This window comes from Eschrichtius robustus, chromosome 3 (genome assembly GCF_028021215.1).
Source record: "Eschrichtius robustus isolate mEscRob2 chromosome 3, mEscRob2.pri, whole genome shotgun sequence".
In the NCBI taxonomy this organism is placed as follows: Eukaryota; Metazoa; Chordata; class Mammalia; order Artiodactyla; family Eschrichtiidae; genus Eschrichtius; species Eschrichtius robustus.
The window spans coordinates 11,872,026-11,891,256 of record NC_090826.1 but is presented as its reverse complement, the minus strand read 5'-3'; the positions used below and the strand labels follow the sequence as shown (position 1 = coordinate 11,891,256).

The 19,231-nt window shown below is 48.3% G+C and overlaps 1 protein-coding gene across 1 annotated transcript in view; it reads right to left on the bottom strand.

The window, feature by feature from the left end:
* Window positions 1-15,440, bottom strand: part of TMEM51 (transmembrane protein 51) — a 50,724-nt gene extending 35,284 nt beyond the window's left edge. Inside the window, exon 1 of the mRNA XM_068538934.1 lies at window positions 15,219-15,440. The gene's annotated coding sequence lies outside the window, so the exon portion shown is untranslated. The remainder of the gene's footprint in view (window positions 1-15,218) is intronic.
* Between the last annotated feature and the right edge of the window lie 3,791 nt (window positions 15,441-19,231).

The following is a 19,231-nucleotide window of genomic DNA, read 5'->3' as shown; positions in this document are numbered from 1 at the left end:
TAAGGTCAGACCCTCTGGCCAGCCAACCAGCCCAAAATAGGGGTGATGGGAAGACTGGGGTTGCCCCCCTGCCCCACAACTCCATCAAGGATATGGACCCCATGAAGGATATTTCCCCAAACATCCCTGACTTTCATGACCAACCGGATATGGCCCTGCCTCCCAGGAGTTACCCTAAACTCTTTTTGAGTATTTTTCAGCCTGAAACTCTCTTGTAGGAAGCAAGTTTGTCTGCTCTTCTCGGTGAGGATCTCCCAGTAACTGGGCAACTTCATCCCAGTTCCCAGTAATTGGGCAGGAGCATGCAAGTGCTCTCAGGACACCGACATACTTCCCCACGTGCGATGAGTCAGCAGAAACACCCAGGGCTTGAAGAACTCCACGAATTTCATCCTTGGTGGCTCAGCCAGGCACACTCCCCTGTTCAACCTATGGCTCCATCAACTTCCAACCACAAAATTAAGCACCAACGATCTGTAAATTCAGAACTTGTATCCCCCCAGCTAATTACCCATTTATCTACTGTTTATCTGTAAAAGGTTGCTTCTCTTATGGCACTGGCCATGCTCCTTCCTTTTTTTTAAAGCTTTTTTTTTTAAATTAATTAATTTATTTTTGGCTGCTTTGGGTCTTCATTGCTGCCTGTGGGCTTTCTCTAGTTGTGGCGAGCGGGGGCTACTCTTCGTTGCGGTGCACGGGCTTCTCATTGCGGTGGCTTCTCTTGTCGTGGAGCACGGGCTCTAGGCGCGTGGGCTCAGTAGTTGTGGCACACGGGCTTAGTTGCTCCGTGGCACGTGGGATCTTCCCGGACCAAGGCTTGAACCCGTGTCCCCTGCATTGGCAGGCGGATTCTTAATCACTGCGCCACCAGGGAAGTCCCTTCCTTTTTTTTGTTTGTTTGTTTTTGGGTGCATAGACCCCTTTAAAAATCTGATGAACGCTACGGACCTTCCACAGAAAAAAGCAGAGATGGAAGTTCAGACAGAAAATCTCAGGTGGTTAGTGGGTCCTTAACCCACTTCTGAGGATCCTTATATGAGTTATTACAAGTCTAAAATTACCCAACAATTTCATAATGATCCAGACAACTATAATACTTTATTGTTTTGATTATCAGGAGAATATCTAAAAGCAGTGTTCACAAGCATCATTCTATGCACAGAAAATTTCTGGAAGCATATACAAGAAATTATGAACCATGGCTCTCTCTGGGAAAAGGGACTAGGGGTCTGGGATGAGAGGGAGATTTACATTTTTCATTGGATGTCCTTTTATACTGTTTGATTTTTTTTTTTTTTACCATGTATAAAAATATTTTCCAATTAAATTAATTTCTAGTTAAACAAAAAGTTAATAAAAAGTTACTTAAGTTAAGAACTATACATAACCCATCGTTACTTCCTCTCCTGTGACATGGGGAAGGGGGAGGTCACCAATGGGAAAAAGTCAACTTACTTCCTGGCAGAGCTGAACCCACATCAGTTGGGAAAAGGCAAAATATCACTCAAGGAGAGATGACAAATGGTTTCTACTGGGTGTTCAACACAGGTCATTAAAGTTCCGCATTGGAGGGGAGGGTGTTATTAATATTTTATTAGGTCCCTATACAGCTGTGGTCCTGGAAGTAGGAGCTGGGAAAAACCTTCTTATGGAAGTTTAGGGGTGCACACTCAAGCAAATGGACTCTGAGCTAGGCTGGAGGTGATAAAGATGTATAAATGCTAGAACAATGTGGGGGTGGGCAGAAGTAAAGGACATACCATGGAGGCTAGACGGTCTCCTATCATGGCCACCCCTTTGGCTGCCCCCAGAGTCAAAGAGAGTAGTTCTGCATTTATTAGGTCAGATCATGTGAAATTGCCTTTTCTGTGGGTCACCTGTAAAGGGGGGCCAGAGCCCATTACTTCCTAGGCTGTGCTGAGGATTGCCTGAGGCTATGTGTGTAAAACTCCTGGCTCTGTGTGGGGCACACAGTAGGTGCTCAATAAGAGTCCATTCTCTTCCCCCCTCCCTGCCTTGGATCATCAGCATGAAACTTTCTAAGTTTGGCCACTTCATATAAAGATAAATATACACTCACCATACATACCCAGCAATCCCACTCCTAGGTATTTGCCCAAGAAAAATGAGAAAGTTATGTTCATCCTGAAATCTGCATGTGAATGTCTACAGCAGCTTTAGTCATAATCACCCCAAACCAGAAACAATCTAAATAACCTTCAAAAGGTGAAAGAATAAATAAATCATGGTACATCCACACAACGGAACAAATGCAACACGGAGGAATCTCATGTGCATTACGCTGAGTAAAAGAAGCCAGACTCAAAAGGCTTCATACTGTATGATTCCACTTCCATGACATCCTGGAAAAAAGGCAAAACTACGAGGACAGCAAACATGATTGGCTGTTAAGGGCCAGGGGTGGCAGAGGGGTTGACTACAAAGGGGCAGCATGAGGGAATCTGGGGGGGTGGTTAATGAAATTTTTCTATATCTTCATCATGGTGGTGGTTACACAGTTGTCTGTGTTTGCCAAAACTCACAGAACTATACATGAAAAAGGGTACATTTTACTGTTTGTAAAGCACACACACACTTCAAGTTTTATATATACATACCTATATATATGTGTGTATCATAACGCTGGGAGGTCGTATCTTAGCTCAGGCTGCTATAACAAGATGCCATAGACTCGGGGGGAGCTTAAACAACAGACATTTATTTCCTATAGTTATGGAGGCGGGAAGTCCAAGAACAAGGTGTCGGCAGATTTGGTGTCTGGTGAGGCCCCACTTCCTGGCTTGTAGATGGCAGCCTTCACGTTGTCTTCTTATGGCCTTTCCTTGGTGATCTCTCTCTCTCTTCCTCTTCATGTAAGGGCACTAATCCCATGAGGATAGTCTCACTCTCATGACCTAATCATCTTGCAAAGACTCTGCTTCCTAATACCATCACATTGGGGGTTAGGGCTTCAACATATGAATTTTGGGGGGACACAAACATTCAACCTATAACAGACAGATCAGCGAGCTGCTGTGGTTCCCGCCTTGCTCCTATCTCAGCTTCCTAAGGCTAGGAAGGGAGACCCAGATGCTCAAAGTTAAAAATGGGAAAAGAATCACCTGGAATAGAGGCTAATAATTGCAAAGCCCTCTACAGCTCACAAAGCACCTTACCTAGTAGTAACCCTAAGGGGATCCACAAAAAACCTATGAGATTTTTTTTTTTAAACATCTTTATTGAAGTATAATTGCTTTACAATGGTGTGTTAGTTTCTGCCTTAAAACAAAGTGAATCAGTTATACATATACATATGTTCCCATATCTCTTCCCTCTTGCATCTCCCTCCCTCCCACCCTCCCTATCCCACCCCTCTATGTGGTCACAAAGCACCGAGCTGATCTCCCTGTGCTATGCGGCTGCTTCCCACTAGTTATCTATTTTACATTTGGTAGTGTATATATGTCCATGACACTCTCTCACCCTGTCACATCTCACCCCTCCCCCTCCCCATATCCTCAAGTCCATTCTTTAGTAGGTCTGTGTCTTTATTCCCATCTTGCCACTAGGTTCTTCATGACCTTTTTTTTTTTTTTTCCCTTAGATTCCATATATATGTGTTAGTATACTGTATTTGTTTTTCTCTTTCTGACTTACTTCACTCTGTATGACAGACTCTAACTCCATCCACCTCATTACAAATACCTCCATTTCATTTCTTTTTATGGCTGAGTAATATTCCATTGTATATATGTGCCACATCTTCTTTATCCATTCATCTGATGATGGACACTTTGGTTGCTTCCATGTCCTGGCTATTGTAAATAGAGCTGCAATGAACATTGTGGTACATGACTCTTTTTGAACGATGGTTTTCTCAGGGTATATGCCCAGTAGTGGGATTGCTGGGTCGTATGGTAGTTCTATTTTTAGGTTTTAAAGGAACCTCCATACTGTTCTCCATAGTGGCTGTATCAATTTACATTCCCACCAACAGTGCAAGAGTGTTCCCTTTTCTCCACACCCTCTCCAGCATTTATTGTTTCTAGATTTTTTGATGATGGCCATTCTGACCGGTGTGAGATGATACCTCATTGTAGTTTTGATTTGCATTTCTCTAATGATTAAGGATGTTGAGCATTCTTTCATGTGTCTGTTGGCCATCTGTATATCTTCTTTGGAGAAATGTCTATTTAGGTCTTCTGCCCATTTTTGGATTGGGTTGTTTCTTTTTTTGTTATTGAGCTGCATGAGCTGCTTGTAAATCTTGGAGATTAATCCTTTGTCAGTTGCTTCATTTGCAAATATTTTCTCCCATTCTGAGGGTTGTCTTTTGGTCTTGTTTATGGTTTCCTTTGCTGTGCAAAAGCTTTGAAGTTTCATTAGGTCCCATTTGTTTATTTGTGTTTTTATTTCCATTTCTCTAGGAGCTGGGTCAAAAAGGATCTTGCTGTGATTTATGTCATAGAGTGTTCTGCCTATGTTTTCCTCTAAGAGTTTGATAGTGTCTGGCTTTACACTTAGGTCTTTAATCCATTTTGAGTTTATTTTTGTGTATGGTGTCATGGAGTGTTCTAATTTCATACTTTTACATGTACCTGTCCAATTTTCCCAGCATCACTTATTGAAGAGACTGTCTTTTCTCCACTGTATATGCTTGCCTCCTTTATCAAAGATAAGGTGACCATATGTGCGTGGGTTTATCTCTGGGCTTTCTATCCTGTTCCATTGATCTATATTTCTGTTTTTGTGCCAGTACCAAACTGTCTTGATTACTGTAGCTTTGTAATATAGTCTGAAGTCAGGGAGCCTGATTCCTACAGCTCCATTTTTCGTTCTCAAGATTGCTTTGGCTATTCGGGGTCTTTTGTGTCTCCATACAAATTGTGAAATTTTTTTGTTCTAGTTCTGTGAAAAATGCCTGTGGTAGTTTGATAGGGATTGCATTGAATCTGTAGATTGCTTTGGGTAGTAGAGTCATTTTCACAATGTTGATTCTTCCAATCCAAGAACATGGTATATCTCTCCATCTATTTGTATCATCTTTAATTTCTTTCATCAGTGTCCTATAATTTTCTGCATACAGGTCTTTTGTCTCCTTAGGTAGGTTTATTCCTACATATTTTACCTATGAGATTTTTAACAGTAAAACATTTTCTCTTGTTATAAAAATACTGCCTGTTTATTAAACAAAAATTAATAAATCTAGATTAGCAGAAAGAAAATTAAAATCATCCATTACCCCACCGTCCGTAACTACTGATAATATCTATGATGGTGTTCAGACTTTGAGTGTTTTGTAAACAAACACACTTTTTTATTTTTTACAAAAATGAGATCTTACTGCAGTATGTTTTTGTGACCTTTGAAATTTTTGATACATAATGAACAATTCTGCACTAAACTATATTTTTCATCTAAACTATATTTTCATCTAAACTATAATTCATCTAAACTATAATTTTTAGTGGCTGAGGAATATTCCAGTACATGGAGGACCCATCATTTATACAACCAATCCTCTACTGCCAGACACACAGTTGGTTTCTAATTTTATTGCTATTATAAAAAAAATAACTGTTGAAACTAACTCCTTATACAATCATGTTTCCTCTGGATAAACTCCTAGTATTGAAACTGGTACCTTTCTTTTTTTAAATTAATTAATTAATTAATTAATTTTTGGCTGTGTTTGGTCTTCGTTTCTGTGCGAGGGCTTTCTCTAGTTGTGGCAAGCGGGGGCCACTCTTCATCGCGGTGCGCGGGCCTCTCCCTATCGCGGCCTCTCTTGTTGCGGAGCACAGGCTCCAGACGCGCAGGCTCAGTAGTTGTGGCTCATGGGCCTAGTTGCTCCGCAGCATGTGGGATCTTCCCAGACCAGGGCTTGAACCCGTGTCCCCTGCATTGACAGGCAGATTCTCAACCACTGCGCCACCAGGGAAGGGAAGCTCCCAGCTACCTTTCTTAAAGCTTTGACATGCATTTTCAGAATGTCCTCCAATTTGCATTCCCTCCCTGAGTTTGTGAAATCACCATCTCCCCATATCAGCATTCCTTTTTTTAAAAATAAATTTATTTATTTTATTTATTTATTTTTGGCTGCGTTGGGTCTTTGTTGCTGCGCGGGGGCTTTCTCTAGTTGCGACGAGCAGGGGCTACTCTTCGTTGTGATGCACAGACTTCTCATTGCAGTGGCTTCTCTTGTTGCGGAGCACAGGCTCTAGGCGTGCGGGCTTCAGTAGCTGTGGCTCGCAGGCTCTAGAGCACAGGCTCAGTAGTTGTGGCACACAGGCTTAGTTGCTCTGCGGCATGTGGGATCTTCCTGGACCAGGGCTCAAACCTGTGTCCCCAGCATTGGCAGGTGGATTTTTAACCACTGCGCCACCAGGGAAGCCCAGCATTCCTTTTTTTAGCTTAAAATTTTTAAACTTTTCAAAACATTTAAAATTTTATATGTGAAAGATGGCATTGTTTTAATTAGCATTTTCTTTAATATGATGAGGTTGAATGTTGGGTTTTTTTTTTTCCTATGTGCTTATGGGTCAATGGCATTTGTTCTTTTTTTAAAATTTTTATTGGAGTATAGCTGCTTTACAATATTGTGTTAGTTTATACTGTACAGCAAAGTGAATCGGCTACACATATACATATATCCCCTCTTTTTTGGATTCCCTTCTCATTTAGGTCACCACAGAGCACTGAGTAGAGTTCCCTGTGCTATACAGTAGGTTCTCATTAGTTATCTATTTTAAACATAGTATCAATAGTGTATATATGTCAATCCCAATCTGCCGATTCATCCCACCTTCCCCCTTGGTATCCATACGTTTGTTCTCTACGTCTGTGACTCTATTTCTGCTTTGTAAATAAGATGGTCTATACCAATTTTTTCAGACTTCACATATATGTGTTAATATACGATATTTGTTCTTCTCTTTCTGACTTACTTCACTCTGTATGACAGTCACTAAGTCCATCCATGTCTCTACAAATGACCCAATTTCGTTCCTTTTTATGGCTGAGTAATATTCCATTGTATATATGTACCACATCTTCTTTATCTATTCCTTTATCCCATTTCTTAACTAGGGCATTTAGCCTTTCCTTACTGACTGGAAGAGATCCTCTATGTGTCCAGAAAACAGCCCCTTGTCTGGATGTGTTGCAAATATTGCTCCAGTTTAATATTTACTATATCAACATTTTTTTAACTTTAGAAGCCCAATCTATCAATCACTTTCAAGAATTTATTTTATAATTTGACATTTTACTACCATGCTTTAAAAGCCTCTTCCAAAAAGGGGCTTGAGTAACTTTATAGTGGAGAAATCTTGCAAACGTGAGTTTGACCAAAGGATCAAGGTTAACACCCCCAATAAGTCATGCTGACATGGTGGAAATCCTGACATGATGTCATGAGAACACTTCACCTCTGCAGTATTCTTTCCCCAAACCTCAAACCTCAGTCTAATCATGAGAAGATACCAGACAAACCCAAAGTGAGGGACATCCTACAAAACACTGACCAGTACTCGTCAAAGCTCTCGAGGTCACGGAATTCAAGGAAAGACTGAGAAACGGTCACAGATCAGTAGAGACGAGGGGATGGAGAACTAAACGCAAGGTGGTGTCTTGGACCAGATCCCGGAGCAGAAACATGACAGTGGGAACGCTGGTGAGATTCCAGTAAAGTCTGTCGTTTAGCCAGCAGTAATGTGAATTTCTTAGTTTTGATACGTACACTAGGGTCATGCACAACGCCCTTCACCTCTCCAAGTTTTGCTTTTAGTTTTGATTGGGACAGAGAACAGTCTAGACAGAAAAGTCATCAAAGATCGTGGCTATGGGTGGGGGAGGAAAGTGAGGTGGGAAGCGGTTCCTGGTTCCTTCTGACCAAAGCACCGGGGTGCAGAGAGAGATCGGGGCAGCCGGAATGGGTCTGGAAAGGTAAACTGAGTCTAAACTCTAAAGAGTCCAGTCTTTAGAGCTTTGAAAGCGAAGGGGCTTAGCCCAGACTTGCTCCTGCAGGCAGTGGGGAAGCGGCAAAGATTTCAGTTCAGTGCCTGATATGGTTATTGGTTTAGTTCCCTTGTTCGTTTCCTAATGTACTGACCCCGTCCCCCAACCCAGTACGGTGTAAGCTCCAGGAGAGCAGGGACTGAGTCTCCCTTATGGAACATTTCCCCCCAAAACCCTGAACACCTGACCTGTAGAGTGAACTCAGTGAATACTGGTTGAATGAAAGAAATCAAGTAAATGGTTTTTGCCACCCCTGCCCTTCACATCTAGTATCAGCCCATGTGAATTAAGCTCTCTTAGGCTGCTGGGCCTTTGCACAGGCTGCACCTCTGCCAGGCACAGCTGCTGACCTTCTGCCCGCCCTTCGGATTTCAGCTGAGACTTCGCCCTTTCTGAAAATCCTTCCTTGGGATTTCCCTGGTGGCTCAGTGGTTAAGAATCCGCCTGCCAATGCAGGGGACACGGGTTCGAGCCCTGGTCTGGGAAGATCCCATATGCCGCGGAGCAACTAAGCCTGTGCACCACAACTACTGAGCCTGTGCTCTAGAGCCCGCGAGCCACAACTACTGAGCCCGCGTGCTGCAACTACTGAAGCCTGTGCTTTACAACAAGAGAAGCCACCGCAAGGAGAAGCCCGTGCACTGCAATGAAGAGTAGCCCCAGCTCGCCGCAACTAGAGAAAGCCTGCGTGCAGCCAAAAATAAAAATTAAAAAAAAAAAAATCCTTCCTTCACTCTCCAAGTCTGGGTTAAACCAACTCCTCCAAGCTCCTGGGTTTCCTTGCCACTGGTCAGCTGTACTGTAACGGTGGCTCCCGGGACCACTGGCCCATCTAGGGGGGCGGAGCTGGCCTCTCAGGTCCCCACCAGCTCCGTGACCAGCACACAACACTATCAGCACATTCGTTTAAAATGGCAGCTCTTGGCAGCCAAAGACAACTTCCTCCCCACTCCCCATGGTCTAATTTGCATCTGTCAGTGTTTGAAAACAATTACCCAAAGGCAACTCCAATATATAATCCTTACCCACCACACTAATGAAGCTAATGAAGCTGTAATATATGGAGTCTGAAAGTGTGAATGTTTTGTTTTTTATCATAGTCCCCCCATGCCCAAGTTTCGGGAAACCATGTCCACACCCTAACCAACACAAGCCCGGCCAGTGAAGGTGGGGAAAATGTGGAACAAGGGTAAAGAAATTCTGTCTCTCCTTTTCTCTCCCAGACCAGCTGTGAAGAGGAAAAAGTGGCAAAGACAAAAAATTCACCAAGCATTAGAGTCACGTGGTTCTACATCTTGAATAGAAAAAATAGCAGAACCTCCTGGAGGCATCCAGAATTATACATCCTATGAGACCACGATCTTAAAAAAGGACCTCTCTCACCATGGTGAATTCTCATCCTGGTTCTGCCAAGATTTGCTGAGTGACCTTGGGCCCATCGCCTGTAGGATGTTTCCATTAGGGAAGCTCTGGGGACATTAAAAAAAAGGAGAAATGCCAAAACAGGCTTAACCAACCCTGTGATGTGTTTTAAATGCTGGCATTGAACAAATGACTGTTTTGTGCATTGTGCAATTTAAGCTGGACCACTGGCACGACAGTTACAGGCTTGATGATAAACATGAACTCCTAGCGCACATACCAGTGTGGCCCAGAGGAGACGCAGGCTGCAGGGCCAACGTGTGTCTCCAGCCAGGAGCTCTGTCTGATACTGACTTTAGTGCCTCATCTGAAGACCCTCATCAATGTGAGGCCTGAGAGCCCTCACCTGCCCCGCACAGGCCCCAGTTACTCTGTTTTCTGGCCTCAGTTTCTTCTTCTAAGAATCGAGGTGGCTAGACCAGCAGCGGTTTCGTTTTCTTTTTAAAGTCGCAGAATCTCTTTAAAGGGATCCTTCGCACCATGACATCTTTAATATTTGTAAGCAGAGTTTCTTCCCAGCTGGCCCTGCTTCCCACCACTCAGCCCTGTTCCCACAAACCCCTGAGTTGCTTCTGGGACCCATCCAAGGAATCCCAAGTTTCCCAGGATCACCATATAAAAACCAGTGAGTGACTTCCCTGGCAGTCCAGTGGTTAAGACTTCGCCTTCCAATGCAGGGGGTGCAGCTTTGATCCCTGGTCAGGGAGCTAAGATCCCACATGCCTGGCAGCCAATAAACCAAAACATAAAACAAAAGCAATATTGTAACAAATTCAGTAAAAACTTTAAAAATGGTCCACATCAAAAAAAAAAAAAAAAAAAATCTTAAAAAAATAAAACAAGAAAAAAACCCCAGTGAACTGGAGCTGGGTTTTTAGTTGCGACACCCGGGATCTTCGTTGCAGCATGCGGGATCTAGTTCCCTGACCAGGGATTGAACCCGGGCCCCCTGCATTGGGAGCGTGGCGTCTTAACCACTGGACCACCAGGGAAGTCTCCAAGATCACGTCTAGTATTGACAATTTACATGGCATTCGCAAGGCTTCAATCCTGTTAGAGGATGAGAGACGCCAGGAAATCCTGTCCCCAGGGTGGGGTGACTGACCTTATCACCTGAGTCGGTAACAAATTCTCTGCACATGTTTGCCATCTTTGCCTCTCCAAGAGGTAGGGCTTGGAGACAAGCAAACCAAATTCTGATTTTTCGAGGGACCTGCACTTGCCACCCCAGTGCCTAGTCCTGGGGGGATTTGGGGAAAGGGGTGATAACAGCAGGGTGGAAGCACCTGGCTAGGTTAAAACCAACACAGCAAAAGACCAGAAGAAACGAAGCTCTCTCCCTCCCTCCTATAATCCTGGGATCGCACCCACCCCACCCCTGATGGCTGATGTCCTCCATTTCTAAGAAGCTCACTGAGAATCAATGTTTGCATTAGATTTGGTAAACACAGCCTTTCCCCAACAGCCATGGTGACAGTGGCCCGAGAAGTGGCCCCCTGAAGTCCCACAGTGGTAATTTGCATAGCGTTACAGAATTTGGGCTACTGGAGCATTCTGATTTTGGCCACAAAATTCTGGCCTCCTAAGTACCTTCCAGCCATCAGATGGTAGAAGCACGTGAGACTGGCAGGTTAGAACCGGTGTGAAAAAGCCATCACGTGGGGAAAGTACACGTCATCATGATGAATTGGAAAACTAGGATATGAAATAGCAGAGCAAGCAAGCAAGCAAGCAAGCAAACTAAAAAAGTCTGAATAAGACACCACCGTGTCGACAGTGGTTGTCAGCAGCATATCGTGATGTTTTCCTTCCGAGTTTTCTACAATCAGCATGTACTTCCTTTGTAACCTGGGGGAGGAAATAACTTCAAGAGCCTGTCTACCCAGGGGTACATGATAAAGTAGGGTTCAGGGAGCAGCAAGTAAGTTTAATCACTAGTTTAGTCCCTGGCATGAAAGTCAGTTTGAAGAGATAGGTCCTGAAAATATCAAGATATATATACTCCTTGTCTTCCGGGGGCCCCAGCGTTTACTCCCTCTGGACGTGTGACTGTGGGTACCCCCCAAATTCCTGGCAGTGTGGAGTATAGGGAGAAAGGGGCCCTTGGAGGAGAAGTGTGCTCTGTTTTGTTTTTTCTTCAAGAACCATCCTCAAAATCATTCAAGACAGAATCGGGAAACTTGGGTTCTAGCCCCGGCTCTGATCTCAGGCCCGTCCTTTCCCTTCCCCTTTCCCTGGGCCTCAATTTCCCAATCTGTAAAACAAATGGAGTGGACTTTCGGATGGCTAAGGTCCCTTCTGGCTCCAACATTCTAAGAGCTAAAGGAACCAGCACTCAGGTTTAAGGGCTGCTATGTCTGAGAAATCTAGGGCAAGAGAGAATAAGGAAACTTTCAGCTGCTCAGCCCGAGTAAACAACACAGACTAGATGGCGAGGGCCAGCCCAGCATCTTGACACAGGGCTTGGGGCTGAGGGGAGGGAGGACCTGACGATCAGCCTGAGGCACTTAGCAGAGATCCCCAGAGCACGACCTCAGGCCAGCGTCTCGGAGCTGTCCAGGAGGGGTCGGGCAGTCTGGCCTGGAGCAGGCAAAGCCAAACAAGTGACCTGTTTCTCCGTGGAGCCAGAGCTCCCAGCATGGTGGGTGGTGCACCAAAGGCTCAATCCAGAAGAAAGGAGGAAAAAAAAAATCACCAGGCTAAACAGGGCCACCTGTCCAAACTGGGGAGGAGCAAGACAGATGTTGAGAAAACCTCCCACCCTGGACTAACCTGGGGCCCATAACAAGTCTCTGACTTGAATGTGGCCAGTCTCCTGGGATAATGCAGAGGAACCTAGATCCGGTTCTGCTGCTGACTTGCTGTGGGCCCTTGGGTGAGTTCCTTCCCTTCTCTGAGTTTTGTTTGTCAAATGAGAGGACATTCTAGGGTCCTCCCGTGGCAGGTGAAAGGCCATGCATGGTTCACCTCCAAGTAAAGGAGATTTATAACCAGGAGAAGGATACTCTTACAGCTGTCAATTGCAAAAAACAAAACAAAACAAACAAACAAATAAAAAACTCCTCTAAACTTCAGAGCAGACACAACAAAAGGGAAAGCAAAAGCCAGCAGCCGGAAGCAGACCCTTCACCACGTCCCCAGTCAGAAGGCATCTGAGATGAGGGAATTTTCCTGGCACTTAGGGAGAAAACTCTTCTCAGTCCCTCGAATGAGAAGCCCAGAGCCAAAGGTCCTGGAGCTCTGGTCTCCTCCAGCCCAAGAGCTCTGAGGGCTTTACTGCCAGCCCTGCAGAGGGAGGGAAGAACATTTACCAGAACCGTGACCCAGGAAAACAGGAGCCCCCCAAAGGGACAGTCTGCCCACTGCAAATGCCAACAGGAGGTGGGCTGCTGGCTCTCTCTCCAGCATCGCCACTCCTCGCATAGACGTAGACGCTCCTGCGGCTCGTGACTTCTGGAGCGAGAGAGCTGGAAAGCCGCAGCTGGAGGGGCTTGGGCCCTGCCAAGGTCCCACCACCTTGCTCTGGTAGAGGACAGGCTGGCAGTCTGAGCCTCACACTGAATCCACAGATCTTCCCCCTTGACCAGTGGTCACATGCCAAGACCACCTGTTAATCTCTGCCTCCTGTGTGGGGTGCCAAGCCAGCTTCTTCATTCCTGATGCCCCCACCAGCCTGTGGGCCAGCCTCCTCTCCCCTAGCAACCTTCTCCAAACTCCCATCCAACTTCCATGCAGCCAGATTTATGTTCCTAACACAGCAACAGGATCAGATAACTCTCCTGCTTAAAGAACCTGAACGGAATTTGTGTCTTTCTTGTCCAGCGATGTATACTGAGCACCTAGAACAGTGCCTGGCCCACAGAAGGCACACAGTCAACATCTGTGGATCGGTTCTAAGATGTCCACTGAATAAAGTCCCACCTGTGATGACCTCGCCCCACCTCTCCGGTCCAGTTCACTCCAGACCCTCCACTCCCTTCACTTCCCTGCATCCTCCCACAAACCCACCTGCCACTACCTGAGCACCTCCCTCAGTCCAGCACACCTCGTGCACCTTCATACCTCCATGCCTTTGCCTGTGTTGTTCCATCTGCCCAGACACCCTTCCTACCCTCTCCCCTTGAGAGACTCCACTTCACTGTTTAATATACCAACATTCTTTTCTTAGCAGGACCTGCTGGCATGCCTCACCCTGAGTTACTTTCTTTCTTCTGTTCTTCCCTAACCCTGTACCATAGCTTCCTACAGAGTACTTGCTGTGTGTGAGGCATGAATGTCCCCCCTCACCCTAGGTTATCATTCCCACTGTACAGATGAGGAAACTGAGGCTCAGAGAGGCAAAGTGACACTGTGGGTCACACAGCCAGCGAATGGTGGGGTCTGACTATATTGCCACCTCTTTACGACACTTGCCATTTACTGCTCACTAGGCTGGGAACTCTCTGAGGCCCCTTGGCCCTGTATCCCCGGGGGGCCGGCCTGGGCCTCTGTGATACTCAAGAGGCTCTAATCATTGAACCACTGGCAGCTCAGGACATTGTGAGGAACAGATGCCCAGCCAGTCTCCTCCCCTTTCTCCCTCTTCTGCCTTTTCTCCCAATCTGGGCGATAGCTCTGGCAAGCTGGGGAGGGACACATTTGGAGGGAAAGGGGCCCCCTCCCAATTCCATTTGGCCCTATCAACTTAGGTCAAGATCCCTGTGTGACGTCTCCAAAGTGTGAAAGCCAGTCACAGGTCCCAGAGCCGACCCTTCACTAGGAAGGCCATCCTCGAAGTGACCCCCCCCCTCAGAACGAAAGCCAGAAGCCAGCCTTAGAGGACAATCCCTCTCCTGCCTCCCGCCAGGCTGGCTCCGGCCCCGCCCATCCCGCTCCGTCTACACCTGGGTTCCCAGCTCCTGGACCACCCGCAGAGTTAGCGAGGACCCGTCGCAGCTTCTCGGAGCGCTGCACAAATGCCGGTGGCCGCTACCCACCTGGGAGGATCCGGGCGGGGCCCGGGAAACCGTAGGGACGTCCAGGTTTCCTGCACCCTCGTCCCCTGGCTAGGAAAGATTTCGTTCTGAAAGTGCCCATCCCTCTTAATCAGACTTGGCATTCCGGGCCACAGGGCTCCCTTCAGGGCGCAGACTAGAGATCTGATTTGGATCTGAGTAGTATTGATACTTGCTCTGCGGCAGGCACGAACGCCCCACCTCACCCCGGGAGGTTATCACTCCCATTTTACTAGGTGAAGAAACCTGAGTTACACCCCATTGCTCACACCCGATTCCTCACCCTTTGACTCTAGTACCTAACACACACACGCGCGCGCGCGCGCGCACACACACACACGAATCTAAATCCCTTAAAAGTCTCCCTTTCCGAAAAGGAATAAGGGATGGGGGAAAGGGCTCTTTCGGGCAGCGCCGGGTGGTTTCCTGGGACCTACTGAGAAGTTCTGCTCTAAGCACGGAGGGAAGGTGCCTCTTTGGCCAAGGGTTCGAAATCCGCCAGGCGGATGGCACCTGTCCCCGCCAACAGGGGGCCCGGAGGCCGGCTGCCTTCCCCCAGGCGAAGCCAGCTGGCCTCAGCGCGATGCCCGGGACCCGGGTGGTCCCTCACTGGCCCGGCGCGGCTCCAGAGGATGCGAGTACGCAGTCCTCCCGCCGAAGACCCCGGGCAGGAAGCTCTCACACGAACGGACAGACAGACCCAGACAGCCGTCGACTCCCTCCGGGGCCCTGTGGGGAACAATCCCTCCGCGGGGCGCGGCGGGGCGGAAGGCGCAGACTCACCGGGGCGGCGGCGGGTCCAGCTCGGTCTCGGTCGGGCGGCCGGGGGCTGGGGGCTACACGACCCCGGCCCCCACAGGCTGCCTCCTTCGGGCGCCGCGATCCCGGGGCTGGGGGCTCCGGCGAAGCTCGGTCGAGGCAGCGCGGGGGCGGAGAGCGCGCAGCCCGCTCTCGGACCGGGATGGGGACGCAGGAAGCGCGGCCGCTGGGCGCCGGCGTGCCGGAGGGAGGGACCGCGAGAGGCGGAGGGCGGTGCCGGCCCCGAGCGGCCTCCGGCCCCGAGAGGCACCGCCCACCAGTCGACCCTCTCCGCCAAGCCCGGCCGTCCGCTCCACCCAGGGGCCCGCGGCGCCGAGCCCCAGCTGCGGAGGGCGGACACCCGCTCCGTCTGGTCGGCTGGGGGAGGAGTGCGGGCCGGGGGCGCTGGGCCGCATGAAGTTGGCTAAACCGGGGTGGTGGTGGGGGGAGGGAACAGGGCCCTGACTCCTTTCCCCCCCGCGGGGGACCGGGAATTGGATGTGTGCGGGTAGGGTGGGGAGGGGCGTCTCGGCCCGGAGTCCGGGTTTTAAGCGTTAAGTAAGAGCAGAGATTCCCTACCAGTCCCGGCGGCTCAGCTCAGCGGGCCCGCCTGCCGCGCCTTTACCTGGTGAGGAGCTCACCTGGCCAGCCGGTGCACCGGCCTCCCCCCTCCCCCGCCCCTTCCTGGGGAGGCCGCCGCCTCCCTCTTCACCCTCCGGCAGGTTCAGGGCGCTGAACCCCGCCTGCACCGCCCAGGGCTGGGGCCCTGCGAGGTAACTGATGGGCGGAGGTAAGAAAGGAGGAAGCGAGTTTTTTGAAAAGCGAGTCAGTTCAGGCCCTCGACTCGGCTCCCCACCCCCTCCCGGGTTCCCTGGGCGTCCTCCGGGTCTCACACCTGGGCCTTGGTCGGGGTGGAGCCCATTCCAGGTGCCTGTGCCCGCGCCCGGGATGGGGGCGACCCGGCTCGGGTGCCTCCCCAGCTGGGAGCCCGTACCCAGCTTTGCGGAGGACTTGCCCAAAGCAGCACCGGTTGGTGTCCTGCTGACCAGGTGGCAGGGGGGTGGTCCGCCTCTGCTTAGAGCCCCAGAGCTGCTGCCCAAGGCCTGGCTCTGGGGAGCGTGAACCACAGCTTGGGAGGGCGCCTCTTACCTGCGATCCTGCGTGGGGCCCCTGCCTGGAGGTTTGCCCTGGAACTGCGCTGCTGGGACTCAGCCCGATTCTAAACACAGAGGGAGAAGGTTGCCCTTCTCCTCTCTCAACCTTAGATTGTTCTGAATTCCAAGACCGGTCAGGCCAGGGTCCCTTTCTCCGGTGAGTGTCCAGCCCTTTGAAGTTCAAGACCTGAGAAAAGCTGATAGGCAGCTGGCCGGGTGTCAGAGAATCTAGCTGAGGACAGAAGGCGCCTCCTACTGGGAATCTGCCCTGTCCAGGATGGAAGATAGACACCCTGGTGGTAATTGCAATCAAGTTCACTTACAAACTGCTGACTTCATGGGTACACATGGTCCCCATGTGTGTATACCTGCAGAGTGGTCACACGTGGGTATTTTTTTCCCGTTGTTGCTTCTTAACGGCAACAGTTCAACAGGACCCTGGTGTCTATAAAGAAGCCAATTTGGGGCTGTCTTGTGATTTGGGGGTGGGAAAGGCATTTAGAGAAACAGAGTAATGAGCCTCCATAAGTATATCAATAACTGGTATTCCTCACGTCCTTACTGTGGATCAAGCACCAGGTTACCACCTGCTTCCCTTGCACCATCTTATTTAATCCTCATAACAACCCTGGAGATGGTTATCAGTTATGCCCACTTTATAGAACAGAAAGCTGAAGCTTAAAGGGGTGAGGTCATTTGCCCAAAGTCATACAGCTGAGAAGTGTCAGGAGCTTGACCCAAGTTGGTCCCCTCCAGAGCCTGTGCTCTCCCTGCTATAGAAAAATCACTTGTCATGCTCTGGGCCCTGAGACAAGCTTCCCCTGCTTCTCCTGTCTGTCACTCAGGAAGAAGACACCATTGTCGCACTCTGCATAGTGATGTAATTCTTTACAAGTCTGCCTCCTGCTCTCCTGAGGACTGGGACCCCTGCGCCCCCATACTGGTCCCCTGCAGGTGCTTAAAAAATGTTTGCTGGATGAATGAAAGCCCCAAATAATAACATTATCTTAGCAAATGGGGAGAACCTTTGTGTAGAAGGGACCTGTGATAACAGGCTCCCATTTGAGAGCTGTGTGTATCCACTGCAAAATTTAGACAATGAATTTGGGAACCTTCCAGGCTCTGAAGGAGTGATGGGAAACAGTCACATAGCTCTCAGATAAGACCAGGAATCTGGTTTTCATTTCACTCTGCAAGACCAACTTTGGAGAGGCCTGGACTGCGGCTGATCATTTCAGACAGCTGTTCCAGCTCCTACCCAGAGGCAAAGGGCTTCAGTACTTTTCCATGCCAGGGTCCAACTCCAGATCCGCCCTGCTCTGTTGCACACCCAACTGGTCAGGTCTTGTCTATCTGAGAAAATCATCTTCAGAGTGTTCCTTTTAGGCAGGCTCACCCTGGCTAATCTGGGGAGAGGCTGGAGAAATTCTCAAAGCTGAGCCACAGGCGGAACCCAGAAGCTGGCAAAGGAAACGTATTTTTCTTTGTCATCCTCCCCTTCAAGCCTTCTCCCTCTATGTGGTTAGCTTCTCTGAATCTTCCCAGGTTCTCTATGTCCCATGGAGGAGCCTGACTTAATTTAACTGCCACCTTATCCCACTGTCAGCTGACAAGGGCCTGAGACATGCCCTTGGCGGGAAGAGCCAAAGAAATAAATCTTGAATGGTGGAATTTCTGTTACCTGTTACCATCATAGGCAGTGGGGAAGATGACAGTTACCATTTACCAAGCCCTATGTCTCAAGTGCTATGCAAACATTGTGTTATTCAATCATCACAACAGCCTTAAAAGGAAATTCTATTATTCCTGTTTTTCAGGTGAGGCTAAGACTCAGAGAAGTTACATACCTGGATCCATTAGCAAGTGATAGAGCCAAGAATTGAACCAAGGTATATACTTGCTCTTAACAGCTATGCTAGGAACCCTGTGTGGTAGGCAGAATGACGACCACCCAAAGATATTCACATCCTGTTCTCCAGAATTTGTGAATATGTTAACTTACACGGCAAAAGAGACCTTGCAGATGTGATTGAGTTAAGGATCTTGAGATGGGGAGATTATCCTGGATTATCCTGGTGGACCTGATGTGATCACAAGGGTTCTCATAAGGGAGGCAAGAGGGTCAGAGTCAGAGATGTGACACTGAAAGCCGAGGTCAGAGTAATGCAGTTGCTGGAGGGGGCCATGAACCAAGGAATGTGGGCAGCCTCTAGAAGCTGGAAAAGGTCAGGAATGGATTCTCCCCTAGACCCTCCAGCAGGAGCACAGCTCTCCTGACACCTAAATTTTAACCTAGCGAGACCGATTTTGGACTTCTGACCTGCAGAACTGTCAGATAATAAATTTGTGTTGTTCATAGCCATAAAGTTTGTCGTAATTTGTTACAGTAGCAATAGGAAACCAATACGTCCTGCAAACTCAGCCACGTAGGCAGATGTTTATTTCACCCACCTTTTCAGCTAACTACTCACTGTAAAGCTCTTCTCATATGAGGCACCGTGATACAACCTGTATCATAGATTTAGAAAGAAGGCAGGATTTCATCAGATCTCTCTTTGGTTTCTGAATCCTCTGCGACTTATGAGCTGTGTGACCTTGGGCAAATGTCTCATCCTCTCTGAACCTCAGTTTCTTCATCTGTAAAAAGAGTGATGCCAATAATACCTATTTTTCAGGACCAATATGAGGATTAGGTGAACCAGAATGTGAAAAAGTGCCTTACAGATGGTCCAGTGACATCTGAACATGAGTCGTTTGGGGCATTAACCTGTCCAGCTCTGAAAGTCTGGATTTGAAGAGGACTGGATGCAGTTCCGAGCATTTCCTGGCATACGTTTTGACTTG